The sequence below is a fragment of the Sorex fumeus genome, unplaced genomic scaffold, assembly GCF_029834395.1.
Source record: "Sorex fumeus unplaced genomic scaffold, SorFum_2.1 ptg000063l, whole genome shotgun sequence".
Classification (NCBI taxonomy): Eukaryota; Metazoa; Chordata; class Mammalia; order Eulipotyphla; family Soricidae; genus Sorex; species Sorex fumeus.
Window position 1 is genome coordinate 18,641,107 of NW_026606120.1, and position 10,244 is coordinate 18,651,350.

Here is a 10,244-nt window from a genome sequence, read left to right on the forward strand (position 1 = left end):
AAATCTCATGTATAATGAATATAATAAAGGAATGAGAGTAAAATTTGAAAAAAAAAAAGAAAGTGTCTGAAAAAGAGGACTGAGATGGATGAAACCTACACTAGTAATGTTTTTTGAACTTAAAGATAAATTATGGATTTGGAAGGATGGGTATTTGATCATTGTATAATTGAAACCCAAGCACAAAATTTTTAAGTCTACAACTGTACTACTTCATGGTTCTCACTAATACAAATTTTTAAAAAATACATAAATTATGGTAATCATACATTATAGCTCACTGAACTAAACAGGCAGTAAGTAAAGAAAGAGGAAGTTCCTGCCTTGGAGTAGAAGACAATGTTAGCAATTGCATGTAATAGAGTTGATTAGAAATTAGAAAATCATCATTTGAAACCCCTCAGAGAGTGGTGATTCAGGTCTAGGTCATGACTGAATGCTGTGACTGGTGGGTAGAATTTGAAGGATAAAGGGTATCTGTTGCAATCTCAGACCATCTTCCACAAAACACTGATCAATAAATGAGGCCATCGTACCTTTGGAGTGGAGAAGGCCGCAAACACTAAGGTGTCCGAGATGATGCCCTGTGTGTGGGAGCAGGAACAGGGTAGAGCTTTGAGCTCTGAGCACAGCATTATGTCTGCATAACCCAAGTCTTTCCTGAGGAACCAGCAGTTTCATCCATGACTGTCAAGAAGGTGAGACACAGGGCTAGAATGAGGAGTTGTTCCTAATGAAGGAGACGATAAGGCACAATACAATATATAATCCTAGATGAAAATATGAGCCTGAGTGGAAAAGGTAATATTGAGAGAGCTGGAAAGTTTGAACGGTTTATGTGCTTGGGTGCTAATATTTTATCAAGTTATCAAGTTGTTGTTTTTTTTTTCTTTTGGGGTTTCACCTGGCTATGCTCAGGGGTTATTCCTGGCTCTGCACTCAGGAATTACTCCTAGTGGTGCTCGGGGGACTATATGGGATGCTGGGAATTGAACCCGGGTCAGCCGCACGCAAGGCAAATGCCCTACCGGCTGTGCTATCGCTCCAGTCACTCAAGTTGATTTCTTGATTCTAATGGTGTTGTATAATGTCTATGTAGGGGAAACTTGTGGGGAGGAGAAGCACGTGCACACTGCTGCACGTAGGCATGTCTGCAGTGCTCAAATAGGGTTCAAAACCAGACACAGGCAAATAATTGAATGATTACAGGGAGAAAATATAGCAGAGAAAATGTAATGGAATTAAAACCATTGTAATAATTACAGGGATTTTTTATACTCTTCTGGATTTTTTTTCTCTAAATATAATATGTTTTAAAAAATCATTAAATAGAAAGAAATTCTGAAATAATACTATCCTAATAATGAACTTTTTCTCAGAAGCAGTAAAATTTTATAAAATTAATTCTCATCATACTCTACTGTCTTAGGTTAATTATAGTGGAAATATCCAATAAATAGAAATATAGTTATTTTACTTAAAACCAGGGTCACAGCAATACTCAAGTCTGTGTGCCTATTCTCCAATAATCTCCTGAGGAGAACAAAGATTCCTACCCTTTGTCTCTCTCTCTCTCTCTCTTTTTTTAAAGATTCTTTCATTTTTAAGATTCTTGAAGAAAATTTCAAGAATAAAAATACCTATGTAACTATATATATATATATATATAAAACTGTATCACTGTGTCACTGTCATCCCATTGATCATCGAATTACTCGAGCGGGCGCCAGTAACATCTCTATTCCTCCCAGCCCTGAGATTTTAGCAGCCTCTTCTTACTCGTCTTTTCCCAACGATTGGAGGCTCTTTCAGGGTCGGGGGGGGGGGGGGGAGGAATGAGACTTGTCATTACTGTATTTGGCATATCAAATACGCCATGGGGAGCTTGCCAGACTCTGCCCATGCAAGCGTGATACTCTCGGTAGCTTGCCGGGCTCTCCCACTTATATGGGTAGGAAATGTCTTATAATGTGACACATGGCGTCTGGAAAGCAGCCTGGAGTGTGGCAGTGGTTGGGCAGTGGAGATCAGCTGCAGGGGCTGGGTCCCTTGGGCTGGTGAGGGCTCCCACCCACCCCACAGCCTGGCATGGAGTCCAGTGGCATGGTTCTGGGAGTCTCCTTTTATACTCCTGTCTGGGAGGGGTATCCATGAGTTCTGGAGGGTGGCCGATGAGATTATCTGTTGCCTGCAGGGTGTGGCTTATGGGTGTGATCCCTGAGTCACCAGAGACTGGGGGAAGCAGGCAGAGGATTTCTGTTCCAGATCCTGTTGAGTCCAGAGTCCAAGGTCACAAAGTTCCACATTATCTGGGTTCCATGGGACTTTATTCTTGCGTGAATATATTTATCATATATATATTATATTTAGTCCATATTTTCTGAAGCAGTTCTTTTCTTTCTTTCCTTTTTTTTTGCTTAAGGTAAGTCTTATCACACTTAAACTTTCTAACGAAATAACATTGTATTATATATATTTCATGTATATATAATTAAAACTCAGCATGTGCATATATAATACATAAAGTTCACCAAGAAATTCCAATTATGTCCTTCCCCCATCTAATTCTATTTGTACACAATTGTCTGTTTTTTTGCCATTGTCTTAAGTATTTTCCACACTGCTGCATGGGAGCGATAGCACAGCGGGTAGGGCGTTCGCCTTACAAGCGGCCAACATGGCCGACCCGAGTTCGATTCCTCCGCCCCTCTCGGAGAGCCCGGCAAGCTACCGAGAGTATTTGATATGCCAGACACAGTAACAACAAAGTCTCCAATGGAGACGTTACTGGGCCCGCTCGAGCAAATCGACGATCAACGGGAGGGCCTTACTTAAAAAAATATTTTTATTTTATAAATTAGTTCACAATATTTGATTTGGCGCAGAAGGCCTGGTGCATCTACAACTAGTTTATAGGGGCAGAGGAGCCCCGGGAGGGAATCACTCAGGAGCGGTGCAGAGTGACCATGGCCTGGCCAGCATTGAGAGTTCTGGAACCCAGCAAGCACCTGACTGTCATCAGTGATTGTCAGAAAAACGGACTCCCTGAAGCTTTCCCAGTCAGGGACCCTCGACAGCAGGAAAACGGACCTTCGCCAGCACCCTCAGCTCAGAGTGCCCATGCCTAGCAGGAGGCAGGGACGTCCCAGACACACAGGCGCCCGTCTCGGCACAGCGATGCTCCATCACAGGGGGAGGCACCCCCACCACCCCCCAAAGCACATCATTCACACTCATGGGAGGCATTGGGACAGGCGAAGCCGGGGAGAACGACACTGGTGGCAGTTATTAAGGCAGCGATGGCAGTTCTGACAATTGTGGCGATGGTGATGGTCTCAGGAATCGCTGTTGTATGGTGCTGTGGTAATGATGCTTTAGTGGTGCTAAGACTGTGATGGTGGTGGTGGTGGTGGTGGTGGTGGAAATGGACGCACTGTTGGGGATGTAATTGCGGTGGTGATGGTGACATGGTGATGCGGACAGTGCTGGTGGGGCTGCTCTGTCAATCAGCTCGTGTCGGTGATCTGGTGATCATGGTCTGACGCTGTCATTTTGGTGGTGGTGGTGGCGGTAATGTGATGTCAGGGATGTAATGAAATCATGGCACAAGTTTGACAAATCTTGGTGACGGTGTGGTGAATTTGGTGATGACATGGCAAGTTTGGTGACCTTTGGCACACCTATTTTAGGGTGTTTCTGTTTTGGTTGACTGGCACAAATTTAGTGAATATGGCAATGCTATAGCAAATTTCACGGCAGAGCCTGCAAGCTACCCATGGCATATTTGATGTGCCAAAAACAGTAACAATAATGGTTCTCATTCTCCTGACCCTGAAAGAGCCTCCAATACAGCAGCATTGGGAAAGATGAGTAAGGAGAGGCTGCTAAAATCTCAGGGCTGGGACAGATGGAGACGTTACTGGCACCCGCTCGAGTAAATCGATGAACAATGGGATGACAGTGATACAGTGAATATTCAAACACCAGTTACCACTGCCATGACACCTTCCCACCACCATATTTTGGATGTTTCTATCTGGAACCTCAACCCCTGCCCCAAAGTGGAACCAAAATAATATATTTTGTATTATATGAAGAAAATACTGAAAATGCTACAAAAAGTATCCTTAGAGGAAAGAGTGTGAAGATTGTTGTAGTTGACACAGTGGCCATGAAACTCTTCTCTAAGAGATCACTAGCATGTTGTTAAAGGTTGAGCCGTGTGTGTGTGTGTGTGTGTGTGTGTGTGTGTGTGTGTGTGTGTATCTATAAAAATAAGATGAACCTGTCAGGCTACCGAAAGTATCCTACCCACACGGCAGAGTCTGGCAAACTTTCCATGTCATACTCATGCCAAATACCAGTAATAATGATGGATCTCATTCTAAACCTTAAAGAGCATTGAATATGGCTCTTTTAAAATCTCAGGGCTGGGTAGAAGGAGATGTTACCGGTGCTTGCTTGAGGCAATCGAGGAACAGCAGGATGATCGTGATCGTGATCTGTAAAAAATCTTTTTCCCTCTAAGATTGGTTGCCTCCTACTTTGAATCCCATCAAACATGGTATGGTACTCTTGGAGTATTGGTAGGGTGTGTCCTATGAAGTGTCCAGGAATAGGTCCACTGGTGGGTGAGGCTTGACCTGAGCATATGGAGAGCAGCCCTGAGCATGGAGGGGGTTGAGTTCTGGAGGTTTTTGGCTGCTGGGGCCGGGTCCCTTGGGGCTGGGAGGGATCTCACCCACTCCCCTCTGGGGGGCCCCAAGTGAAAATTGATTTTTCTCAGTGACAGCTTTGATGGCTAATAATGCTCTGTCCTGACGGATGCCTGTGTGTTTACTTAGCCATCTGTGTGAGCAGTAGAGCAGGGGGAGACAGGCCTTACCAGGGGGTTCTGTCATTACAATTAAAACTATTTTACCTGCTTAAGTGGGCTCCAAGAGTTTTGTATTTTGACTGGAACATTAAAAGAGCTCACCGTTCACAAGTTGGTCAATACAGTAAGCTCCCACTTAGTCCCATTAATAAATTCTTGCAAATGGCTAATTTAAGTAAAACAAGACAAATCTGATAAGGGGCTAACTCATTGATACATGAGTTCAGTGTTGATGGCATGCATCTAAATAAGGACCCCAAACACTTCAATAGTCAAGATGTTTTGATCTCTTAATCCTTTTTTCAGTATACATGGTCACGCGGGTGGGGGGGAGGGGGACAAGGGAGGGAGCACAATCGACACAGCAGCTGAGAGTGAAGGTAGAACCCAACTCTGGGAAGGACACTCTTCCCACCATAGGGTGTGTCACATCCACACTTGCTCACAGTGGCACTATCAGTGATCTCATATTTGGTTGCAGGAGGAAATTTCAGCCCCCAGAAAACATTCCCCAAGTCATGGGGAGAGCGTGCAAACTCCACATAGACCGTGGATCCAAGAGGAATTGATTAATACTTTTTCCTTATCAATGTTAGAGAAGAATGATATCGAATGAGACAATGTTACTCTAACACCTGCTAGACATTACGAGTGTTGGATGAACAAGTGACTGGGAGAAGGAAGAGAAAAGTTGAAGCAAGAAATGGCCTTGATGAGGGAGCAGTCTAGGCAGTGTCAGTGTTCTATTCAGAACTCAGTCAACTTGGGGTTGACTTTTATTGTTCACCTACTAAAGTTAGTAACTTTTATTGATAAAGAACTTAGGAGTGGGGGGGCACTCCAGGGTGTTTTAGTTCCCTGGAAGGAGAATCTTTTCCAGTGAAGAACCAGCAGTCTCTCATCAGCTCACTTGCGAATGTTCCCACTTTGGGATAAAAATGAACAATGGAAGCTCATCACACTCCTTGCTCTATATGGCCATAGAGCCAGAGCTCATGCTATCTTCTGGGGTTCTGAAGAGGGTTTGGGGAATAGAGAGGACTCTCATTATTAGCTTCACTTTGCAGATGCAGAAAATAGAGTAGAGGAAAATCAAGCAATGTTTGCAATGCTGTACATGCAGGAAGTGTGCTATCTTTGCCTTCATGATTTCCCAGAAGTAAGTAGAATGCCCACATCTGACCACTGGTGAAGGCCAAAGTAGTACAGATTTTGTTACCAATAGGTTGTACTGTCATTTACTTTCAGTTCGAGTTTTTTTTTTTTTAAGAGTGGTGTCTGTGGATGTGCATGTAAATTAACATTAGTCTGATCGCCACTGCCCCCACTGCTCTTTGGTTTTTTAAAGTGTTATTGTTTTGTTTATGGGGCCACACTGACTAAGCTTACTCCCAGCTCTGTTGTCAGGGATCACGCCTGGTGGTGTTTAGGAGACCACATGCAGTGCAGATCGGCCAAGAGCAAGGCAAGTACTTTAACTCCTGTACTATCTCTCTGACCCTAACTTACCATTTTTATGACCCTGATGGAAAATGCACTCGTGAGTTAGCAGGAGCAAGGGTGGGAATTATTTTTCGGAAGTGACTAAGGAAAATCTCGAATAGCACCATCATAATCCACTGTAACAACCCATTGGTCATCACAGAACAATTAGAAATAATGTTATTGTTGTTGTTGTTTAATAAGTTCCTCCATTGATTGTGGTTGTCTGGAATATTGCAAAGATGCCTTCAATTTCCCAGGGTCTAAGTTTGCAGGGTGTCAACAGCTTCACTTCTCTGAAATAGTAACTTGCATGTAGACGTATCTTTTGCCCTTAACTTAATCCGACTTGCAGATAAACTGGATTTACTTGATGGCTGTCCAAGCAAATTTTTGTGTGGTGTGCTTCCTAGAGGGCCTGAAGTGTGGGCATCATGAATACCTAAATCTTATAAGTTGAATGAAGGTCTTTGCTTCATCTGTTGAGCCTCCATAGAAGCCACCGAGACAGTACTATCTTAGGCACTTGTCTTACATGTAGTCCATCCAGTTTTAATCCCTGGCACCACACAGGGCCAACGCCCAGATTAGGGGTCACCTAAGAACAGAATGAAGAGTAAAATCTGTGCATCATCCAATAAACAAAACAAAAAGTGGAAAAAAAGTCTGTATATGTTCAGTCATAAAACTTCCTTCAGCCCAGGCCTTGGCAAGGATGGCTGGTATATAGAACACGGCACCTGATTATGTCTAATATTCAAGCCCGTCAGCACCTCCCCAAAGAATTAAATGTTTGAGAACAGTCAAATGGCCTTAAACTGGATCTCAGTCGGGATTTTCAGATTTTACTTGGACTTTTGTTCTTTAGGCCCTAATTTATTTCTAATCTCTACCTTCTGTATTCTAAGAATTTACACAAGACCATCTCCATAACTCGAGCGGGCCCAGTAACGTCTCCATTGGAGACTTTGTTGTTACTGTGTCTGGCATATCGAATACTCTCGGTAGCTTGCCGGGCTCTCTGAGAGGGGCGGAGGAATCGAACTCGGGTCGGCCATGTTGGCTGCGTGCAAGGCAAACGCCCTACCGCTGTGCTATCGCTCCAGCCCCTGCTACTAATATGAATGGAATTGCTACTAATATGAATGGAATTGAAGGATATCACATGAGTAAAGTCAGGTTAGAAGGAAGGGATAAATGCAGAATGATTTCTTTCATATGTGGGACTTGGACTGGAGCGATAGCACAGCAGTAGGGCGTTTGCCTTGCATGCAGCCAACATGGCCGACCCGAGTTCAATTCCTCCGCCCCTCCCGGAGAGGCCGGCAAGCTACCGAGAGTGTCTCGCCTGCACGGCAGAGCCTGGCAAGCTCCCCGTGACGTATTCGATATGCCAAACACAGTAACAACAAAGTCTCCAATGGAGACGTTACTGGGCCCGCTCGAGCAAATCGATGATCAACAGGAGGGCCTTTACTTTTTTTTTTTTTTATCTCCATAACAATCAGATTCTAGTATGACTTCTAGGAGCAAACAGTCCAATCACATCCCTATTCCATGTGTCCCATAAACATAGTCACTCTAGGTTACCCAGAAGTTGGCAAGAGGGGAAGTATTTGAGGTCTCAAGACATTTAAATTTGTGGCTGCAGTCCAAATTACAGGCCCATCCTGAGCATATTCAGTGTTTATGCTGGAGAGAGGATGAATGATTTAATCACTGTGGTTAGTGTAGCATTTCCTGCAAACTCCATGGGAGCTTCTTTGTTTCCTTAAAAAATCCTTTGCTAAGATAGCATTGAAAGAGTTTAAATGTTTATATGTTTTAGATGTACAGTGTCACCACACCATAGCCACCACCAAAAAGCAAATATTCCACAAGCACAATCCACTGGATCCTTTAAGACCACTTGGTAACTTCAATTCTGTTCATTTTGTTTCCATGCTTTATTTTTTTATATACTTCATATAGCATGAGATCATCCAGTATTTGGCCCCTCTTTCTGACTTATTTAGCTTATCTTGACCCCCTTCCAGCTCCATTCATGTTGTAGCAAAAGGCAAGGGTTCATCTTTTCTTATAGATTCCATTCTTATATATTCCATTCCGTCCTCATGTATTCCATTATGTATCCTCATAGTCTAGATCTACTCATCTGTCTTTCATCTTGATCTACGCATCTGTTATTCATATGTTATTGATCTACTCGTTTGTCATATGGCACTTGAGTTGTTTCTAGATCTTGGCTATTGCAAGTAGTGCAGAAATGTCACAATTGTGCATATATCTTTTCAAACTGGTATTTTTGTGTTCTTGGGATAGACATTTAGTTGTAGAATTACTGGATCATATGACAGTTTTAGTTTTTAAAGAAATATTTATATTTTTCCACAGAAACTGAACCAGTTCCCATTTCTCCTGTAAATAAGAACTCCTTTTTCTCCATATCCTTGCCAACTCTTGTTGTTTCTGGTGTTCTTTTCAGAAGCCATTTTTTTACTGAATACTATAATAGCATAGTACAATTATACTTTTCGAGCATACACCTTTCCAGCACCACGCTCATCATCAGGGTGCCCACTTTCCTCCACCAATGTCCCAAGCACCCCTCCTATCACCCCTCCCATGTAAGCTTAGTTACATAGACAAAATCTCCAGTTCCAACAACTTAGACTACCTTTTGTTCTCGTATCATGTTTCTTTTTGATCTCATATACGAGCAAGATTTCTTTTTTAAAAAAAATATTGTGGAGATGGTGACACTTACACACACATAGATGAATAAAGCTGAACTCCTAAAATTTCACTAAATTTTAAATCAATAAGTTGATAAAAATACATTTTTCAAAAGCTGTGTATATTTCTCTTTTTATAAGTAGGTATAAATTTAAAACACTAATATTATGAATAAGCTTGTGTACCCTTCCTTATTCCCATTCTTCAGAGGAAAACACAATTAAGTTGTCACAGTTCTCTCCTTCGCATCCCAGGCACACGGAGGCTTCCCTGAGAGGACCATGTTCCCTCCTCTTGAAATGGTGTGAGTGACACATTATCTTTTCAGGGCAGCTATTTCCTGATATCTTGCCTTTACTTTATCTCCAATATTCTATTACTTACTTCTATTACTTTCTATTACTATAGTACTTTGGAACTGGGTATAATGAGCATGTAGCACGAACAGCCCAAAATTCTGGCTCTGCTTCTTGAGAGAGGGTCTCAGTTGGCATCATGTGTTCAATAAACTCCAGTTCATCCTTTCAAATGCTAAATAACTGCATTTCTAAACTGTAAACTGAGAAGCCATTATTGTCCTTTCCCTGTCTCCACCACCCTAGAAATACACATCAGTGCATAATTGGAATAAGAAGCTGTTTATTATTCTTGGAACAATATGGAGAGAGGAGGCCAGTCTTGCGTTAGAGTGCTTTTCCCCGGAGAGCTGTTATCCTGAGTCTAGCGCATGAGGAGGCCATCTTGTGACTGGGGACAGCTGCCCTGAGTATGCCTGGGATGGGTCACTACAGAGATGAATGTGAGGCAGGCAACACTGGGAACTGACCAAGTTGGATGCCTCTGTGCCAAGGAACACAGTCCTCCAAGCCTAGGCAGCACAGAACTAACTGCCACCCCGGATCCCTGGCATAGGGCTGCTGTTTGACTTAATCCAGTTGAGAAAGAAAAGCTTAAGAAGGATAAAGTTCAAGCGTGAGCCAGCTTGTCCTTTCATCTTCAACTCCTCATATTAGTTAAGTCAATAACACTAATGAACTTGTATAAATTGCCAGAAACACCACGCAAGTGAAGTTTCCCCTCATTCATCATATTTATTTTCCTTTGTTAGCATGACCACAGAATCTTGCATTTTTATTGTTCAGGCTCCAAA